The following is a 20,696-nucleotide window of genomic DNA, read 5'->3' as shown; positions in this document are numbered from 1 at the left end:
AGCAATTGCGAACGGTCTGCGTGCTAACTTCAAGCCCAGAGGCGGCCCTGACTTCTGCTTTTATTTTAGTGGCGTTGCTTGTTGGATCACGGGCTGCCAGCAATCTAATATAGCGCTTTTGGGCAGCTGTCAAAACAGTTGGGCGACCGCTGCGGGGTTGGTCAGCTAAATTCCCCATTCCGTGATACCTCTGCAACGTAGCCACGACACAGGATTGGGATATAGCAAGTCTGCGTGCTATTACTCTCGTGGTGTATCCTTCTTCCCTCAAAGTTACTATTCTAGCTCGTAAAACCTCTGATAATCCTCTTGGCATTTTTTCAATCACAACTTTCCGCGAAAAATATCTTGAATCGCTTATAATTGACTAAATCAGATTTCTGAATGAGCGTAAGCTAGGACTGAAAGCCTTTTTATATGAAAAAACAATTGAACGGGGTCATTGTTTTATGTTCTAATTTATTTTTAAATAAAGAATCTAAAAAGAAGAAAAAATCATAATATAATCTACAGTAACAAAAAAGATTTCAGTTTTTCGAAGTGATCGCAAACTTTTTTTGATGTGTGTATAATAACCCGAAGAGTTCTACAAAAGTAAATTGGTCACATTTAATAACAGCATATTATTATCATCAAATATAATAAGTAAATTACCACTGTGTAAACCTTAGCACAACGGTTTCCGTTTGGTTTATTTTTGAGGAGAAAGTTACAGTTTTTAATATCGGTTTTATAGCAATAAACGGTGGCAATTTATTACAAAATAAAGTGAAGAGATAATTCAATACTTTTAGACAACGCAAGTTATGAAACTTGTACCTGATTTGGATTTCTGCGATGTACACAGAAGATATATTTTTTTATAATGAATTAAACAAAAACAGCTAATTAATGGATTACACATTAATATTAACGATAATTTACATAGTTTTTGAAAGTTTTCTTGTTTACTTTTACTTTTCTATGTAAAATAAATTGCCCATTATCTCAAAAGTAACTGAGTAGTTAATTAATAATAATTTATCATCTTAATTAAGATTAGCTCTCCCATAGTTATGAGAAGTGTGTGATGCCATAAGTGTAGGAAGCACCCATTTAATTGGTTCAATTTTTTTTTGGAGTTAAGTTTTACAATTACATTTAAGTTTCAATTTAAAGTCCTTTTATTACTCAAATTTTCAAGAGAAATGCGTCAAGTCTATCCAAAGGAAACTAATCCAAATTACACATTTAACTCATATTATACTACTATTTAAACAATTTGTACAACGCATTCTTAATCGGTCAAATAATCTATTCTATATCACCCTAATTAGTTCCCTGGCTCAAAACAAACAAACCCGATTGAACAGCAATTGGCACTATCTGACTTATATCTATTGTACTGACGTTGAAGGGACAAGTAACATACAATCTAAAGGCAGGCAAACAATCTCTCCGGATGCATTCACCAAATTAGATAGTTTTATACAAATACATTTTCATTACACCATTTATATTTCAATACGAAATGTTGAAAAATGACCAAAGAAGCGTTGCAACAAACTTTTGATGCAATGAACCGTGGTCAGTTATGTTTTCGAATCATGTGAAAAGTATGCAGTATTTGCTTTTAACTTTTTAACTTTAACTTTTTGTTAACCGACAATTTGAATTTATTTTACCAAACCCGAATACCAGTTGCGTGGAGTAGCGGAGCATGTAATAGCGTGCAGCTTCCGTGAGGGTGTGCCTCCATTGTGGAGGCGGGCAGCTCGTGCGTGACTGTCATCGCCCGCCTCCGCCTAACCAAGCTGCCATACCATGCCGCCACACCGCCTCACCGCCACACCGCCAAGCCGCCTAATAGTCAGACGTGATAGTTCCATTAAACTCAGATCAGATAAATGAATCATCACATCTTATTTGCATCAACAGCTTAAAACCGAATTTAAATTTTGTGACACTCATTATGCCACATACCTTTCTAATTTTGTCAAAAAAAAGTTACAACCACTGTACACGATTCGATGATTCTATCTAGTCCATGACGTCAGTAGTGACTCTAAAACTGAACGTCGACATGCGCGACTCCGACAACATGTTACATCGACATGATTTTACTCAGACATTACGTTACTCCGACAATATGTATGTTACTTCGACTATATTTTACTCAGACACTACGCTACTCCGACAACATGTTACATCGACATGATTTTACTCAGACACTACGCTACATCGACAACACAGACGAGGTGTTTATTAAAAAAAATCTTTGTACTGTGGTAATAAAAATCATAATTACAAACCCATCTAGGAAATGGTTTCTTATTATATATAGATCACTATAACAAAACCAAAAAAAATATATAATCGAAATTCTTTTATTAGTTATTTAATTAAAGTGTAACAAAAAACTATTAAATTAAAATATAAATTTTTACTACACTATTTCATGTACATGTCACATAAATGATTATTTCCGGGACGGAAGAAAATTTTAAACTGCTTTTCGAAGCACAATTTTGGATAAAGGATTGGACTTTTGAAATAGGATATTTTATTTTACTTTTAATTTTTTTTTTTGTTTCACTTTATACAGTGTTTTTTTAATGGGACAATTGGGGAAATCCGAAACCATAGAATATACAAAAAAAATGTCTTAGAAACCATAAAGTTTTTTTTTATGAAATCAATTTCGGCATATTTTTTTAGTCAAGTGTGGGTTGTCCATAATAATTAATAAAATTGATCAAAATTTTGTTTAGTGTTGATCGACTCAGAGTTATGAAGGGCTCATTTCATTATATGGTAAGAAAAAATCGGGGCAGCAGAAGTTGATCAAATTCCATTAAATATTTTTCATACAAAATAAATAAAATTGACAATTTTAGTTGTAATGACAAAGTTTTTTTTAATGCTAATAGACTCAGTTTCTTAAAAGAATGACTTCATTGGACCCGACGAAAAATATCGGGACAGCAAAGTTGGACAAATTTAATAAAAAAAAAAAATTTCATTCACAATCAATAACATTTTATTAAATTTGACGAACTTCTGCTGTCCCGATTTTCTTCGTCCCATACAATGAAATGATCCCGTCATAACTCTGAGTCGATTGGCACTAAAAACTATTTTGATCAATTTTATTTGCTTTTATGGGCAATTCACGCTTGACCAAAAAATTGACTATGCCAAAATTGTTTTCTCAAAAAAAAAGACGACTTTATGGTTCCTAAGATGGTTCCGTTGTATCGTCTATGGTTTCGGATTTCCTCATATGGTCCCGTCTTGAAAAAAACTCTGTATTTAAATAAAATAAATTTCCGATTACATAATGTTGTCCTTTTTTTGTCATAGTGATCGATATAAGAAATCATTTCCTACATGGATTTGTAATGATGATTTTTCTTATCAGAGTACAAAGATTTTTTTTAATAAACACCTCGTCTGTGTATCCTCGATGTAGTGTAGCATCTAAATAAAATCATGTCGATGTAACATGTTGTCGGACTAGCGTAGTGTCTGAGTAAAATAATGTCGTAGTAACATAAAGTCGGAGTAACGTAATATCTGAGTAAAATTATGTCGATCTAACATGTTGTCGGAGTAGCGTAGTGTCTGAGTAAAATAATGTCGAAGTAACGTAATGTCTGAGTAAAATCATGTCGATGTAACATGTTGTCGGAGTCGCGTGTGTCGAAGTTCAGTTTTAGAGTCGTGAGTAGTACATTATAATATACACACAGTCAGCGACAAACCTAAGATAAACAAAACTTATCAATTAGGCCAAATTATTTAAAAAAGCAAAAATAGACGGGTAAAATAATACGAAACCAAAGCTTCTGTATGTAATCAGAATTATGATGTACGTACCACCTTAACAAATGCCATTCTAATCTTATTACAAGATTAGGCAATCCCTGGTGTGCGTACAAAGTCATATGACAGCAATGCATTAGGACAACACGATAGTCTGCAGGGCTTCCTGGAATATGAGACCTGAGTCCTGCTATCCTGTTACTTGTTACTTGTCACCCTTTACGATATAATGACAACCAGAGCTCCTAATCCTATTTGAAAGTATATGGCATAAGCTCTATGGCTTTACCACTACAGATACAATTTCTAAAAAGTTTTTTTTACAGTGGGTAAGTCATTACACATTTTAAGTGCCCACCGAATTACAAGAACACAATGTGTTGGGAATGGAGATCATGCATGGAGATGCTGTGTTTTATTATTCACTAAATATTTTAATATTTGAATCACGTATAGATTTATGACGACCTCGTCGATGGCACAGTGAGTGAATTAATAGGTTGTTTCCGACGAACTTTTCTAAATTTGCTTTGATTGGAGGTTTTGTATTGTGCCCAGGCCGATAGTGCCCAGGAGTTATTTTTGTTGCTCCGGTGATCATTGTACAGTTTCTACTTCGAGACCAGATAATTGATGTGGTAGTTTGGTAGTATATTATGAATATGATAGTTTCAAAAAAAAAAAAAATTCAAAATAACCTTTCGCACTCTGTTACATGCAACATCGTCACCATAGTACGAAAATTATTTCGTGACAATAATCATACAAATAGCAAATCTCACTTGCAATGTGGTATAAGACATAAAACCATTGCCACCGCGAACTGGCGCCGGCATCTACCATTAGAAAGGCCTTTACCATCTTACAGTACTAATTTTACGCGTGACTCAAAGGATACAATTCTATTGTTTAGCACCGTTGTTCCTTCAGCGATTGCTCGCAAATAGCGAGGCGAATTATCAAAGAAAACAGAACGATTGTTGCAAGACCACCACGAAGTGTCGTAATCGGAATGGCGCACTGCAGCCACCTGGAACTGCGACCCTTTTTAGGGTTACAATACACAAAGTTGGTAATTCGAGCAACCTAGTAAGTACAATTTTGTAAACGCTCAAGGTCAGGAAAAATTATACTAAGCATTGTAGGTGCACGTAACTAGGTCCCAAATAAAATATATTGCTCAATTAAATCCAAATTGGAAGAAATAAACCATTAACAGCATAAACAAAGCTGACGTTTACCTTAATCGGAAGCCAAGGCAAATAATGCGCAAGCGCCCGCCTACGACAAAGACTGGAATAAATCTGGACCAACCTACCTTCAATTAAGCTTATGTTCGCATTTTGGTACAACATCAGCGACATGATTGTCTAGGTGATTAGATACAACTACAGTAGGTATCTATGATTCTAAAATATGTTTTGTATTCAATATCCTAAGTAACAATAGTAAACAAGTTAATGCATTGTATATGTTCGTAGTCACCTATACGGGAAAAAACGAACCGAGGAAGTTTCATATAATACCTATTATATGAAACTGGTTCGTCCCGTTACTTAATATTATATAAATAAAAAAAACTCAACTTTTCAAGCCATTTGAAGGCAGTAAGCCATCATCCATTATGCCGCTTTAATTTTTTTTTATTCCAGCCGGCAATCTGAACTGCCTCCGTGGCCGAACGGTTACCATGCCGGACTGCCATGCAGAGGTCCCAGGTTCGATTCCCGGGCCGGGAGAAATATTTGTATGGCCTACATTTATTTGTCTCGTGAGTTTGGGTGTAATTTGTAATTGTCTATTTGTGTGTCCATGGCACCCGCGACACAGGGTTTCCCTAGTGCGGGGCTATGTCGAGTGTGTGCGTTATTATTATTATTATTATTATTATTATCAGGCGGGTTTTACTAACACGTTATTAGTAATGGATGACACGCAAGAAGAAGTCAATGATAGTAAAAAATTACATGTGAATTTGAATTTTGCGGGTCCATAGTAGTATTTTCGGACCTACATCGACTGAGTATTACTACAAGTGGAACACATCAAAATATTAGAACTAGTACTCACTGTATATAGCTTCCCCTGTCGAGTTCCGGCAGTGCACGAAAATGCAGATTCGACATTGGATTTTAGCACTTAACAATAATAAAAAAAATAATAAAATAGGACTGTTACACAAAAATTTGTTGCATAGCTAAATTAATTAAGTTTACACTTAATTTAAGGCTCGCATTCAATAATTATCTGGAAAAATTATGACGTAACTGGGAATGACAGACTTTACCAAACAATAAATCAAAGTTGGCAACTGTTTTCGCGGTCATACCGAAGCCAACGAAAAAGGTTTGTCCAAGAAAATCTAATTTAATTCACAACACTGATCCTCGGTCTCGGTCATCGAAGCAAATTCGCTTAGTCCGGCCGACACTTGTAGATTTGTCGATGTTAATACTTTTGTAAATTAGTTCTGCTATGTAACGAACACCATGGGACAAAGGCCATGCGTGACCTGGCGCAAGAAAAATTTTTTGAAAAATGCGCAATGATATTACATACTTGACAAAGGAGAAGCAGGAGTCACATTTGGTTCATTCGATTCCCAGATGAGACAAGCTATTTTTATAAGTCTTCGAACGCAGTATTACTTACTTTTAAAAATTGAATAATTTCTCTATAAAGCAAATATCCTATTTGTAATATTTAAAGTCTTTTCCTCCATGTTGCATAACTCTCTGAGACAATAATAGGAGTAGTTGAGCTCCTTGTAATAGAGTAGAGCTCCTTATGGACGAATTCGTCCAGGGAAGTAGTGCCACCTTACCTATTTCTGCCGCCAAGCAGTGATGTCAGCATGACTGTGTTCCAGTTTTGAAGGGTAAGGGTGCTGGTGAAATTACAGGCACGTGACAGACTTGTCAACTTATGTCTCAAGGTGACAGGCGCAGTGGCTGTGTCCCTCAGATCTTTGCAACTTAAAGCTCCGAGTGGCATTGCAACTCTTACGGACAGGCGTGTAGCTTACCATCAGGCGCACGCACTTTTTCGTCCCTTCACTTGATATTATATAAAAAAAGACAACTGTTTAAATGGGTGTGTGCATAATATTGTCTGCGTAATTGGCGCTAAAACTTAAAGAAACATTGATTAGGGACTTTGAAACTAATTTTAGTTCCATGACATTTGTTAGTATACATTGTAATTTTTTATCTTTCCATACAATGAAATAAACTGTTCATACATGAAATACCTAAGTAATAACCTTTTAATTAAAAAAAAACCGACCTCGCAAGTTTGACTATCGACTTTTTTATTGGAATTATATATATTTGGCAAGTTTTATTGAAATCGGTTAACGGACATTGCGCAAAACCAGATTTAGCCCCTAGTTTGGCACTCTTAGAGCTGGAATATTTTCGTCAAATTTAAATGGAACCAATATGTATATGTATATAGCGGTGGTACAATGGGCGGTCTTATCGCTTTAAGCGATTTCTGCCAGACAACCTTTGGATGGGAGTAATTATATAATTCACAGGAAAAAGACGGCGGTGTATGTGGAATTTCTAATCAATAGATAAAAATTGATAAATAAATGCAAATAAACATATATTTATAAATAAGTAATAAAACCAATACATATATATGAATATCGTAAACTACTATACATTCTTATACCTATAAATATAACATTTCTAAAACCTTAGAATAATAACGCATAGAATGATAGTTTCATATCAAACGAACTGTCACAAGTGAGGCAAAAACCAAATTCATGTAGGCGTAAGCAACTTGTATTTACGCTCGTCGGCACGCACACAAATATACAAATAATGATGCCATGGAATAACATTTCCCTCAAAAGTGGGGAAATTGTATCTTGCTTAACTCATCATTAAGTTAAAGGTGCCTACAGATTTGCCCGACATTGTCGATCAGGTGCCTACAGATATGCTCGGTTTTGTCGATGAAAAACGAATATAGCACTTATTTGTAAATCCAAGATGGCGGACACGATTTTTCAAAATATGCTATATGGGTATCCTTTTCGAGGTATTTGGGGATGCTCATGACGAATATGGCACTCATTTCTACATCCAAGATGGCGGGCACGATTTTTTCAAAAAAATGCAATATGGGTATCATTTTCGAGGTATTTGGGGATGCTCATTACGAATATGGCACTCATTTCTAAATCCAAGATGGCGGGCACGAGTTTTCAAATAAATGCAATATGGGTATCATTTTCGAGGTACTTGGGGGTGCTCATTACGAATATGGCACTCATTTGTAAATCCAAGATGGCGGGCACGATTTTTTCAAAAAAATGCTATGTGGGTATCATTTTCGAGGTATTTGGGGATGCTCAATGCGAATATGGCACTATTTGTAAATCCAAGATGGCGGGCACGATTTTTCAAATAATGGCAAGTTGGGTATCGTTTTCGAGGTATTTGGGGGTGCTCATTACGAATATTGCTTTTATTTGAACTGTCGTGTTTGCCATCTTGGATTTAGAAATGAGTCCCATATTTGTATTGAACATTCCCAAACATCTCGAAAACGATACCCAACTTGCCATTATTCGAAAAATCGCACCCGCCATCTTGGATTTAGAAATAAGTGCCATATTCGAAACCTAAAACCGAAAATGCCATAAGCAAACATTAAAGAAAATAACTGTTAAAATAGATTAAAAAATCGCTTAAGAATGCTCCCCTTTTAAGAAAATAAAATATTTTAATATAAAATATTTCGCTTGAGTTACGAAAAGAAAGACATATAATAAGCTATCAAAGTTGTACTGGTGGTGCCAACACTATAGTAGAAACAAATATATACTGTAAATTTGTTGCAATATGTGCTCCAATTCAAATAAAATTAATATAAATAATTATTCAATAAAGCATGAACGCAGAGCCGTTAAAAGTATTATAAAATAATTAAGTGTCCCAATCACTTACAGGAGTTAACGAAAACATTTAATTTTTATTCGAGTAAATATTAGTTCAAAATGCGCAAATAAATCGAAATTACAGGCACCACTAAAATTTACGTAATATAATTATTTTGATACAGAATAGCAAAATGGGGAGAAAAAAAATTCGTTACTTTGCAACACTTTCGTATCTTGTTGCCGCGAAATTATTTTTCTGTTTTAGTGAATATTTACATAAAAATATGAGTTGAAACGCATTACTTACTTGTGGAATGCGATGTTAGTGTCTATTTTGTTTGTCTGTTGTATTTTTACACCCATTTACCGCACATTTCGTCATTTTTAGCAAAAAATTTTGGAGCTGTTCGCGGTGCAATATGACCTTGAGCACTAACAGCCCGCGCGCTCCTGGGACGCGTTTGGAACCCTCTAACTTGCCTCACTTAGCGTGTGCGGGCTAGGTTTCTATGCGTTATTATTCTAAGTCTAAAACGTATAATACACAACGTAATAAACAATTTCTACTTCTTTATTTGCGGGTAATCGTAAAAAAATAAGCTTTAAATGAAGTGAAGTTTATTATGTCTTCACGCTTTAACTGCGAACATGTAGTCAATCTCTTAGCAGTCTAATTCTTATTAATAAGAGCATGATACTTTAGAATTGTCATAGTACTGAAAGCTTTAAAATAATTAACGTACTTAAAAGGCAATTAATTGACTGCTGTTTTTATAGACAATTTTTTGTATAATCATGTCCAACCTTATTACTGGCTACAAAAATGATATTCATCTTTTGCGTCAATCGCGGAATTTAATTTACAACAATAATAAATATACTTATAGAGAAACAAAACCTCAAAACAAAAATGTACTTACTTACTAATGTATTTATTACTAATGAGAGAATCATGAGAATGTGCTGGCAGTGTTATATACATGCACTGGATGCAGCACACGATAAAAAAACGTGGTGCAAAGAGAATAGGTAACAATTGGGCGAGTTAGTGATTGAACTGTCTTTTTTCTATTTAATTATGGGTATTCAACAATGTGACCAAGTACGCGCGGGAATTCAGATTACATTCTTATTAAATTTTGAGGACGTATAACCATAAAGAATCGGGAGTGTGCAAGAGCCCTTAGCGCCCAAGCACAGCAAAAATTATGTATCTGAACCTTATCTGAACGTTTGACATTTGACAACAGAACGTTTCGTCTATGGCCTCTTTATTTTTTTTAGTAACAATGGCTTTGCCTTCGCATTTATTCAATAAAACGGTGAGGAAAATACAGCAGACGGCAAGGCGGACTGCAATGCAGGATAATGTTTGTTATAGTTACGAAAAAAGAATAAAAAAAAATGAAATGAATCAAAAAATTTTTCAAAACTTTGTATAGTCTGATCATTGACTTACAATTCTGATGCTCGAAGTCTGGTTGGCTGGCTTTATATATTTTTCGCTTTCGCGCCCTTTTTTAAAGTTTATTGTTACGTGTGTTCTATTTTGTGAAAGCGAACACTTTTAACTATTTTGGGGACAGCGGGACACGAATCCAAAAGCGGAACGTATGGTCACGTTATTAACAAATCAAAATACATTTTTTGTACATTCGGCATTCCTCGCACTCTAATTTAAGATAACAGACATTGGTAAATATAGTTGGAATTTAAAAAGTTCCGTACCGGAAAAAGTCAGTACCGGATATTACATATCAACTTATGTTTACTAGAGAAATAAGAACAAAATTACAGGCGATATTTCAGAACCAACCAATCACCAATTCGATTTTCGGTACCTCGGTTCGTTAATATTGAACGACGGCGAGATAGACCGCGACGTTAAGAACAAAATAAGGGCATGATGAATCCATTTCATTCATTCGACAGGTCACAGGCACTATTTGCGATCGGCGAATGCCCCTTAAGATAAAGGGGCAAATTTACAAAACCGTGATTAGACCTGTCATGTTGTATGAATCAGAATGTTGGGCGATGAAAAGGGAGGATGAACGAACTGTGCATGTATCGGAAATGCGAGTGTTGAGATGGATGTGTGGAGTGACGAGAAAGGATAATATAAGGAATGAGCACATCAGGGGAAGTTTGAAAGTGGCGCCAGTGACGGAAAAGATGAGGAGTAGTAGGTTAGCGTGGTATGGACATGTCATGCGGAGGGAAGAATGTCATGTGACAAGAAGAGTGCTAGGTATGAATGTGGAGGGATATAAGGGGAAAGGAAGGCCAAAGATGAGATAATGATGAATGTATTGTGGATGGATTGTGTGAAAGTTGACATGGATAAGAAAGGTGTGAGTATAAAAATGACGGCTGATAGGAGAGAGTGGAAGAAGAATACATGTTGAGCCGACCCCACCTAGCGTGGGATAAGGACAGGAAGAAGAAGTTTCAGAACCAACTAAAAAGCAAGTACTACAGAAACTAAAACATTTATTTCAGCATTTCCAGGAGGTAAGGTCCAGGTACGGAACTATGGAAATATAAATACAAAGTGGGATTTTGGCAATGTTTATACGGTGCATCTCCAGTGCATTAGGCGATTTCACATTAGTAATTAGTGCGATTTCACATAGATCAACCAACAGACACTGGAGGACAGACATTTCTGTGGCCGTAACCATGGCGACTCTATTCTCACTAGCGAAATATTATTGAATGTATTCATTTCTGTAATGCCTTTTATCGACATAATTATGTCATTGTGATATAAACTTTATTGTCGATCAATTGGACAAAGGGAATTTAAGACCTTGTTGCAATATTTTGTATCAAAAAGTATTTATAACCGTCAATTTGCATAATAACCGCTCAAGTATTCTAATAACCGGCAATTTATCTACCACCTCATTGAGTCCTTAATAAAGTTGTCTTTCAACCGTGACGTTGGCGAAATGGTCGCGCAAAACGACGGAGCCATAGATACAAAAGTTGAAGTTGAAGTTGATCAAAAAGTATTGTAATGTCATTCGTGTCGCTATCATTGGTGTCAACTTTTAAGTCACACTAATGAATAAATATTTTACATGAATGACATAAAAATATTTACGTTTATGACGCAGCTGCATAACAACTTTACCTAGTAATATTGCGAGTCATGTCGTGGAAAAGGTGACCCTGTTGGTTTCTGTGCCGTGGTGAACAACAGATTATCAGGTCAACTTTTATATGCACTATTCTTGCTGCACAATATGTTGTTGATGCCTGCTATTATCTAGTAAGCAGACGAGAGTGCAGTGTTGGCCAATAATGTGTCTGAATTTTGCCAACAGTGAAGAGGTCATGTAGTCCTGAAAGCGGTTTTTGATTGAGGAAACATGAACAGGGTCAGGGTTTGTGACACCAAAACATAGGTATGCCTTTTCTCTACAAAACGGAGTGTCCTACACCTCATTCTGACTTTCCGATATATTTCTGAGCCGATAGGTGATCGTTTTATATTAGCATTCAACCTCGGCTTTGGTGAAAACAGATGTCAAAAACCTAGGTATCCTTTTCAAGGTCACTTGTACTTTACGCCAGATATTTATAAGCACAAATTTGCACATGTATTAAGTGCTGCTGTCATCTTTAGTGCCTTGGACTGGGTAGAGCGAAAAGTTAACAGGCTTACCTACAAGCAACAACTCCAAATGCAATCGAAGCTTCAAAATGCTAATCACCGCAGAATAGTGTTTTCTAATGTCCAAAAGACTTTTAGGAGACTGTGTGTGGAATCTTTGCCATTTAGTTCCACGCTCACCGTTAATCCTTCGGTTCAAAGCTGGATCATTTCATCCTAATATCGTAGTTGTACCATCTATTCCCACGAAGCACTTTGCTTCGTGCTGCATAAAACTAAGGCATGGAATACACTACCGTAGAATGGGGTGAGTAAGGACAAATGATAACTTTGAAAATTTTAAGCACTTTCTTCATGATAGGACCTTGTTATATTCTGGTAGAATTTGTTCCGGTAGCTTATTTTTCATTTTTTTTAATCCCTCTTAGTCAGTAATATTATTGTTTTAAGCAATATTCACGAAAATAATAATAATATTTATTTCATTCATATACACATACAAACAATGGGTATGTTACATAATAAAAACTTATTTCACTGATTGTATGTACATGCTACTTATATAAAATGTTTAAACTACTGAATCTCTTACTAAGCAAAAGCTTGTATTTTGTGATTAACTGTTCCTCCACACTGGCTATCATTAGGTAAATACAGTACAACCAAGAGGTAAAAATCAACAGTTTAGAAAAGACAATTGTTATAGTATGTAATTATAAAAACTACGACAATAATAAAGTTTAAAAAAGGCTAATAATATTAAAAATAAAATATATATATAAATAATAATAATATAAATAGTAATAATCCTAAAAACGATATATAGTCAAAACTATATATACTTATTCAATGTAAATGCCAATCTAGAAGATTTTTATTTATTATATATTATTATTATATTTGTATTTTGTATTTATATAAAGTTTAATAATAATAGCTATATTAACAGATGACAAAAAAATAAAAATGGAAAAAAGTATACACAGCGGTTGCACGTCCTCCCACTAAAAATGCACCTGACTAACATCCGAGGTCTGCACTGCACAAATCTCGATTCGGTCCACCACCACCTTGAAACCAACAAACCGCAGCTACTGTTCCTCACAGAGACGCAGATCAGATGTCTGACTGACGCAGCGTACCTCAGTTACCCCGGGTGTACTCTGGAGCACAGGTTCGTACCTCGTGCCGGAGTCTGTGTGTACTGTAGACGATCTTGAAGAATATTTAATTTTGGGTCAAGATATTTTGAAAAAATATAATTTCGAATTGTTCAAAGTGGAAATTGACAATATAATTTCGTCTAAGTCCGTGACAGATATTGGGTCAAAGAAATAAAAATCTTCTTTGAAACCGGTATCAAAAAGCTTAGATAATTTCTCGCTAGATAGATCGGAGCATGTAAACTCTTCGGTTTTGCCGGGAATTATAAACAAAGTTGATGTAAGTGACAAGACGTGTCAATTGCGTCAAAAGCCGAACTTAAATATGAAAGGTAATTCGGAAAGCGACATTTTTAATCGTGTTCGCGTAAATATTGTGGAGAAGTTACAAATGGTGGAGGCTCCGTAAGCGTACATAAAGTTACAAATGGTAGAAGCCAGTTACACTTCGCGATGAGATCTGTGTCAAGTGTCTCAAGAACCTTGAGGCAATGAGTTTTTTCATTTTGTGGCTTCTGGTAGACACAGGAGTTACACAAATAGTGTAATGCTGTGTTTACCGATCGCACAGTGGAGATCACGAGACGACCAAGCTGTTCCAATATCTGAGTGAGACGTCTGATGAGATTCAGCATAGGTACCCAGTGGCGCAACTAGTCATTCTGGGGACTTTAATGTACACCATCAAGTATGGTTGTTCCCTTACCAGAAGACCGATCACGCTGGGAGAGAGACGCGTAAACTTGCGTTAACGCTAAGCCTATCCCAGCTTGTCAGTGGCGCCACTAGGATACCAGATGTTGAATCTCATACGGCTAGTTGCTTGGACCTTCTGCTGACAACTGATCCGGACCGATACTCTGTGGTTGTGGAGGCCCCACTGGGTACTTCCAACCATTGTATGGTGAAAACTGTATCCATATACTCCCCACCCGATTGGGGCCCTAGTGGTATGAGACGGGTGTGGTGATATAAGTTAGCGGATTGGGACGAAATGCGCCATTTCTTTGCTTCATATCCCTGACAGGCGTGCTTTACTTCAGGAGAGTCGTCGAGCTGTCCTGATGTTGTGGTCGAGGTTTTGCGTTTGGGTATGGAGTATTACATACCATACTCTGACGGTACCTAACGGACCCCAAGCTCGTCCATGGTTTAACGCTGATTGTAGTTGTGCTGAAGCACATAAACAGTCCGCGTACCAAGCTTGGTCAGATGCGCGACTACGCAAAACTCCGAGTACTCAGAATTTGAAGAAAGCTTTTAATAAAGCCGCGAAGAAGTGCAAAAGCATGTTACGTAGGGCCAAGTTCGACCATGTGCGCCGTATAGGGGCCAAGCTTGCCTCTTATCCAGCAGGCAGCACATCCTTTTGGTCCCTGGACAAAGCGGTCGAATCTAACTTTTGTCGCCCATCTTTGCCACCTCTGCTGAGGCCGAATGGCTCGCTGGCTCATACTGCGGAAGAGAAGGCGAATCTCTTTGCCTCACTCTTTTCAGAAAGTTCGCGTCTAGATGCCGCAGGGACCCTACCACCTACTTTACCTCAGGCTGGCTGCACTATGGCGCCAGTTCGCATACGCCAAAAAGAGGTACTTAGAACTCTGCGAAAACTAGACGTGAATAAAGCTAGCGGGCCAGATGGAATTCTAGCAATAGTCCTGCGTAACTGTGCGCCTGAGTTGCCTCCTGTTCTCACACGCCTGTACCGCCTATTGCTTGAGACTGGTGTAGTTCCCAGGTAGTGGAAGCTTGCAAACCTGCAACCTGTACCTAAAAAGGGAAGCAGAGCTGATCCTGTCAACTATAGACCTATCTCAATCACTTCCATACTCTGCAAAACTATGGAACGTGTATTCAACAACCGTCTCCTATCGTACCTTGAAGACAATGATCTCCTCAGTGATCGCCAGTACGGATTCCGACGAGGGCGATCTACTGGGGATCTTCTTATGTATGCCTGTCACATATGGAGCGACGCTATAGAAAAGCAAGGCGAAGCACTTGCAGTGTCTTGGGACATTTGTAAAGCCTTTGGCAGGGTCTGGCACGCAAGCCTTTTAAGTAAGCTTCCCTCTTATGGGCTTCCCACTGACCTTTGCAATTGTATCTCGGATTTCTTGAGCGAACATTCGATTCGAGTGGTCTTAGAAGGCTACTCTTCGGAACATATGGCGATAGATTATAGATAGACTCTCTTTCTGCTGCATATCAATGATATGTTAATTCCAGGTACATTTGCGTATGCTGATGACAGCACCGTTGTAGATAGGTACTTGACCAATGCAAGGGTCATTGGAGAGGAAATCCAGCCTTGTCGAGAGGCCATGGTTAGCCGTTTAGATTTGTCACTCCAGGCAGTCTCCTATTGGGGCAATGCCAATATTGTCAAATTTAACGCTACCAAAACGCAGACGTGTCTATTCTCCACAAAACGGAGTCCCTTTGAGCTGACTCCGACTTTTCGTGATACATCCATACCGATAGCCGATTGTCTCCAGCTACTTGGAATGGACCTGTCGTCCAATTTGAACTTCGGCAGGTACATTGAATCCATGGCCAAAAATGCAGCAAGGAAGCTTGGGATCCTTTCCAGGGTGAGGCGTTACTTTATACCGGGACAGTTGCTTCAGCTGTACCAAGCCCAAGTCTGATGGTGCATGGAGTACTGCTGCCACCTTTGGGATGGCTCTGCGACATATCTACTGGCCACTTTGGATTCAATTGACAACCGTGGCAAGACGCTTATAGGTGACTCGGAATTAGTGGAGGTGAAGCTGCAGAGCCTTGAACACCACCGTAAAGTTGCCTGCTTATCGGTATTTTACAGGATATATTACGGAGAGTGTGCGATGGAATTACACGATTTAATTCCGCCTTCCCCTTTCGATCACCGAGGGACTAGGCGTAGGCTTGGGTTCCACCCCTATGTTGTGGAAATTCCAAAGATTCGCGCGAAGCGTTACGCTTCCACATTTATATGGCGAACGGCTATGGAGTGGAATTCCCTGCCTGCAGACTTGTTCCCTGAACGTTATAACTTGGACCTTTTCAAGGCGAGAGTGAATAGGCATTATTTAGGTGTGCATGCTCCATCGTCGACCTCATCTACACTTTCCATCAGGTGAGGTGGAGGTCAAATGCGCACCTATATTTTATAAAAAAAAAAAGATCTTCAGTACCTGTATAGTCAAGTGTCTGTAACCATTTACTGAGAACTAATTTGACCTCTTGTTTATTCAAAGGATAAATTGACGAAAATCTATTAGTTTTGTTATATAGCCTACAACTGGCGGTATTTTGCTGTCTGTCTGACATAATACAGCAGGAAATAATAAGGTCCCATGCCTCCTGCGAAGAATTCCTATGATCAATGGCAGATTATTATGCTGACGTAAAATGGAACGGAGTATATACAGCTGCCGCACCGACAATACCTGGCACTTACTACACAATTTATAAGTAGGGTAATCACGCGGTTTATGGTGCATAAGTTTAAGGACAGCTCATTGTGCTCTCTCTAAGTTTAAAAGAACAGTTTTATACATTCCGCCCCATACAGGAATGCAGTAGGAGAGGATAGACTGGCATAAGGCTTAGGAAAACCATAGTCATAATTACAGAATTGCGAAGATTCCTGAAAATGTACAAAAGCCTCCTGGTACGTACCGATAATGCCTCCACCTGCGCATGCCAGGCGAGTCTCTCATCTACTACAACTCCAAGATATATAATACTGGAGACCATCTCCAAAGGCTCACATACGCAATTATTTTGACTTTTGCAATTATGGACCGTAAGAAAGCCAGTCTCTAGATGAGGTGATCCAGCATTAGGTAAAAAGAAGCGAATGAATTCAGTCTTATCAAGGTTAAGGGTTAGTAAATTAACTGATAACTAATCCATAACTATCCTCAGAGATGTTTGGCGTGACATTTTGCTTCATGCCAGTTTTTGCCATAAGGTAAAAGAGCAGTGTCGTCAGCGTAAACAAACAAGTTACAATTTGGGAGATACAAATGACAAAGGTCATTCACTTATATTAAAATAGAGTCGGACCTAGAATGCTACCTTGCGGGACACCAAAGTCGATCTGCTCTACATTACTCTCTACAGAATATATTTTCACTGACAGAAACAGTTCAAATGCCTTAGATAGGTCCAAAAAAATACCATAACATTTACTTTTGTTGTCCAGCTTATAAACTACACTATTAATAAAACCCGTAACTGAATCTTCAGTACATAATCTAAAATACATATGTGTTATCCCATCTCATCCTTTGATCGGGGTCATAAGGGACAGCAAAGGGGAGAGTTGAGAATTTTTCTAAGGTTGTCATTTTTCTATGTAGGTATTATATGTTATACATTTCAATAGGATTAATTGAAATTTCCTGTTTAGGACAGGATCATTTAAAAATTATGAATTTGAATTATTATATTATAATATTTTAAATTGTGTGCAGCTTAGTAACAATATAACATCAAAAGTTTACACAATTATTTATTAATATGTGAAACTTCTTAATATCAGTACAATGTAACACTTTCTAATCGGACGAAAACAGTTATTAACAGTACTTAAAACATTTCTTCTTCTTTGAGAAGTTAAAATAATAAAAATTATTTTTAAATACCCACACAAAAATAAAACATCAATAAAAATTTTACAAAAATAAAACAATATTTTATATACTAAGTTAGGAACCTTTTTTCTACTCCTTCTCTCCTTTTTTCTCTCTAGACCTTATTCTTAAGACTTTATTCTCTGCTCATTCTTTATTTTATTTCTTCTTAAAATTTTCATTCTTCTAATATTTATAAAATTTATTCAGTTTTTCACAGTAATTCTTTTTGTCTTAATATTTTTTATTCTTTTCTGGTAAAACTGGCAATTTTCTTATTTTAATTTTATATGATTCATTTATACTCGAGTCAATATTATGCTTAACATCCAGCTGATTTTCAAAATTTATAATAACTTCATTTCAGTCTGAACTATTTGCAAAAAATATAGGCATTTGTGTAACATCCACAGAGTCTAGTTCTATATCTTATTGCTCAAAGTTTTTGTAAATATCGACTTCGTCATTTCCTGTTGTTGCTAATACATTCTGCTTTATCTTTTTCCCCTTTCCTTTTCCTTTTATTGATGTCGAAGGATAGGATCGTTTCTCTGGTTCTAACTTCTTTCTATTTATTCCAAGTGCTATTTTAGATTTTTCTTCACTTATGCTGCTCCCAGGTGTTACCTGCAATTTTTGTACTTCTACAATTTTACCTCCTTGAGAAATTTTCAATGCATCTTTGTCTACGTATATGTTTTCGTATATGTCTGGGTCAAGTGAGTGGAATTAGCGCGAAGGAACACAAAATCTATATTCTTTTCTTTGTACAATCTGATGAGGTCTACTGATGGATGGGAAGACAAATTATCACCAATTAGGATTTTTTTTTTACCTAGGCTGTTTTCTAACACGGGAATAACAATGGTTTTTATCCAATTTTCTAAAATTTCCCCGTCAAACCAATCGGATCCAGAACGATTATATCTTGCATCTCTGTGCCCATTGACGACCCAGGTATTGTACAGGTGAGCGGTTTATAGACCACATGCAGTGGTAACATATGTCCATCTGCCGAAGCAGCCATCATCAATAAAACTGACCCTTTTGTGTTATTCATCACACGTTCGGGATATTTGCAGCCTCTTTTAACAATTACTTGTTTACGACCTGGATCGTTAGTCAGGTTTGTTCCATCATATCGAGATACACATAGCGTAAGTCTAAAGCTGTTAAAGGATATCTCCATTCAGCACATGTATTTAAATTATGAACTATATATTTTTCAGAATCCGCAGATAGCGCAGTTTGATCACCAAAAGACTTCATATTATGTAGCTTATGACGACCAGGCACCAATTTTGAGAACCCTTACTTTTGAGCTGTAGAATTAATAGAAGCATGATTTAGAAAGCAATCTAGAGCTTCTATTATTTTGAGTGCACAGTATTTTTTTCTAATTTTTGCACCCGGTTTTTGGAACATAAACTCTCGGCATCTTGTAAAGAATACAAAAAAGAGTAATGAAAGAATAACCCTTATTAATATTATAAATGCGAAGTGTGTCAACTTATAAAGTTGAAATTTGGTATGGGGATAGTTTGAGACCCTGAGAAGAACATGGAATAGATTTTTATTCCGAAATAGTTCCTTAGGGAGCGCAATATATCCGAAAACTACGCGGGCGAAGCCGCGAGCTCGAGTCTAGTAATAAATAAACAATTTTTTTTTTATGAATTTCGTGCACCAGCAAAACAATTTCATAAAACAACTTTATTATAATTATTAATACAAAGATCGAACACTCAGAAAAAATTCATTGGATCCGGTCGGATTCAAACCGACGTCTTCTTGCATACCGTGCCAGACGCTATACCAACTAAGCCACGGAACGAACCAACGGACCTCACGAATTTTTCTATGTGCTTGCGTCGTGTCTTTGTACTTGGTCTTTCAACGATTTTTTAGTCGTAGCGCCTTCTATGAGAAATCTATTGCAGATTTATCACCCAGTTAGTACCTTTACAGCTACCAATCCTGGCGAGGGACGTCGCTATTCACTGTATTAATTAAATTTTTATTGAATTGATATTCAATTATTTTTTGTGAAATTACTCCACTAGTTTGTTATAATTAATACAAAGATCGAACACTCAGAAAAAACACTCAGAAAAAATTCCTTCGATCCGGTCGGATTCGTACCGACGTCTTCTTGCATACCGTGTCAGACGCTATACCGACTAAGCCACGGAACGAACCAACGGACCTCACGAATTTTTCTATGTGCTTGCGTTAAAAAAAAAGAAAGTTTGTTTATGGCAAATATAATAATTTTTTTGGTTTCTCTTAAACTTCGGTGAATCGGCAATTTATTTAACTTAAATCACTCAAAACACGCAAATTTGTCTTTAAATCGTTTTAAAGTTTAAAATGATAATGATTTAAAGTTAGCGGGTTTTTTTTACTTGACTTTGACTAATAATTTTTTAACTTTTGTGGCTCTGATACTTAGTGGTGCTAGAAAATAGAAGTAAATAATAATTAAATTATAAAACTAAGTTTACAAGTATTCAGTTTTAATTTAATACCGGGTGGTAAGCTTTGGAACTCTATTTTGATGCCCCTTGTCACCCCACTATCCCAAC

At 36.8% G+C, this 20,696-nt stretch overlaps 1 long non-coding RNA gene across 3 annotated transcripts in view; it reads right to left on the bottom strand.

Moving 5' to 3' along the window:
- LOC113228338 overlaps window positions 1-6,074 on the bottom strand; it is a 55,215-nt gene extending 49,141 nt beyond the window's left edge. For all 3 annotated transcript variants that reach the window (XR_003310299.1, XR_003310298.1, XR_003310300.1), the window contains exon 1: window positions 5,875-6,074. This is a non-coding gene — a long non-coding RNA (uncharacterized LOC113228338). The remainder of the gene's footprint in view (window positions 1-5,874) is intronic.
- Between the last annotated feature and the right edge of the window lie 14,622 nt (window positions 6,075-20,696).

This window comes from Hyposmocoma kahamanoa, unplaced genomic scaffold (assembly GCF_003589595.1).
Source record: "Hyposmocoma kahamanoa isolate Upper Pololo Valley unplaced genomic scaffold, ASM358959v1 100021, whole genome shotgun sequence".
Classification (NCBI taxonomy): Eukaryota; Metazoa; Arthropoda; class Insecta; order Lepidoptera; family Cosmopterigidae; genus Hyposmocoma; species Hyposmocoma kahamanoa.
This window is presented reverse-complemented; position numbering and strand designations above follow the sequence as displayed.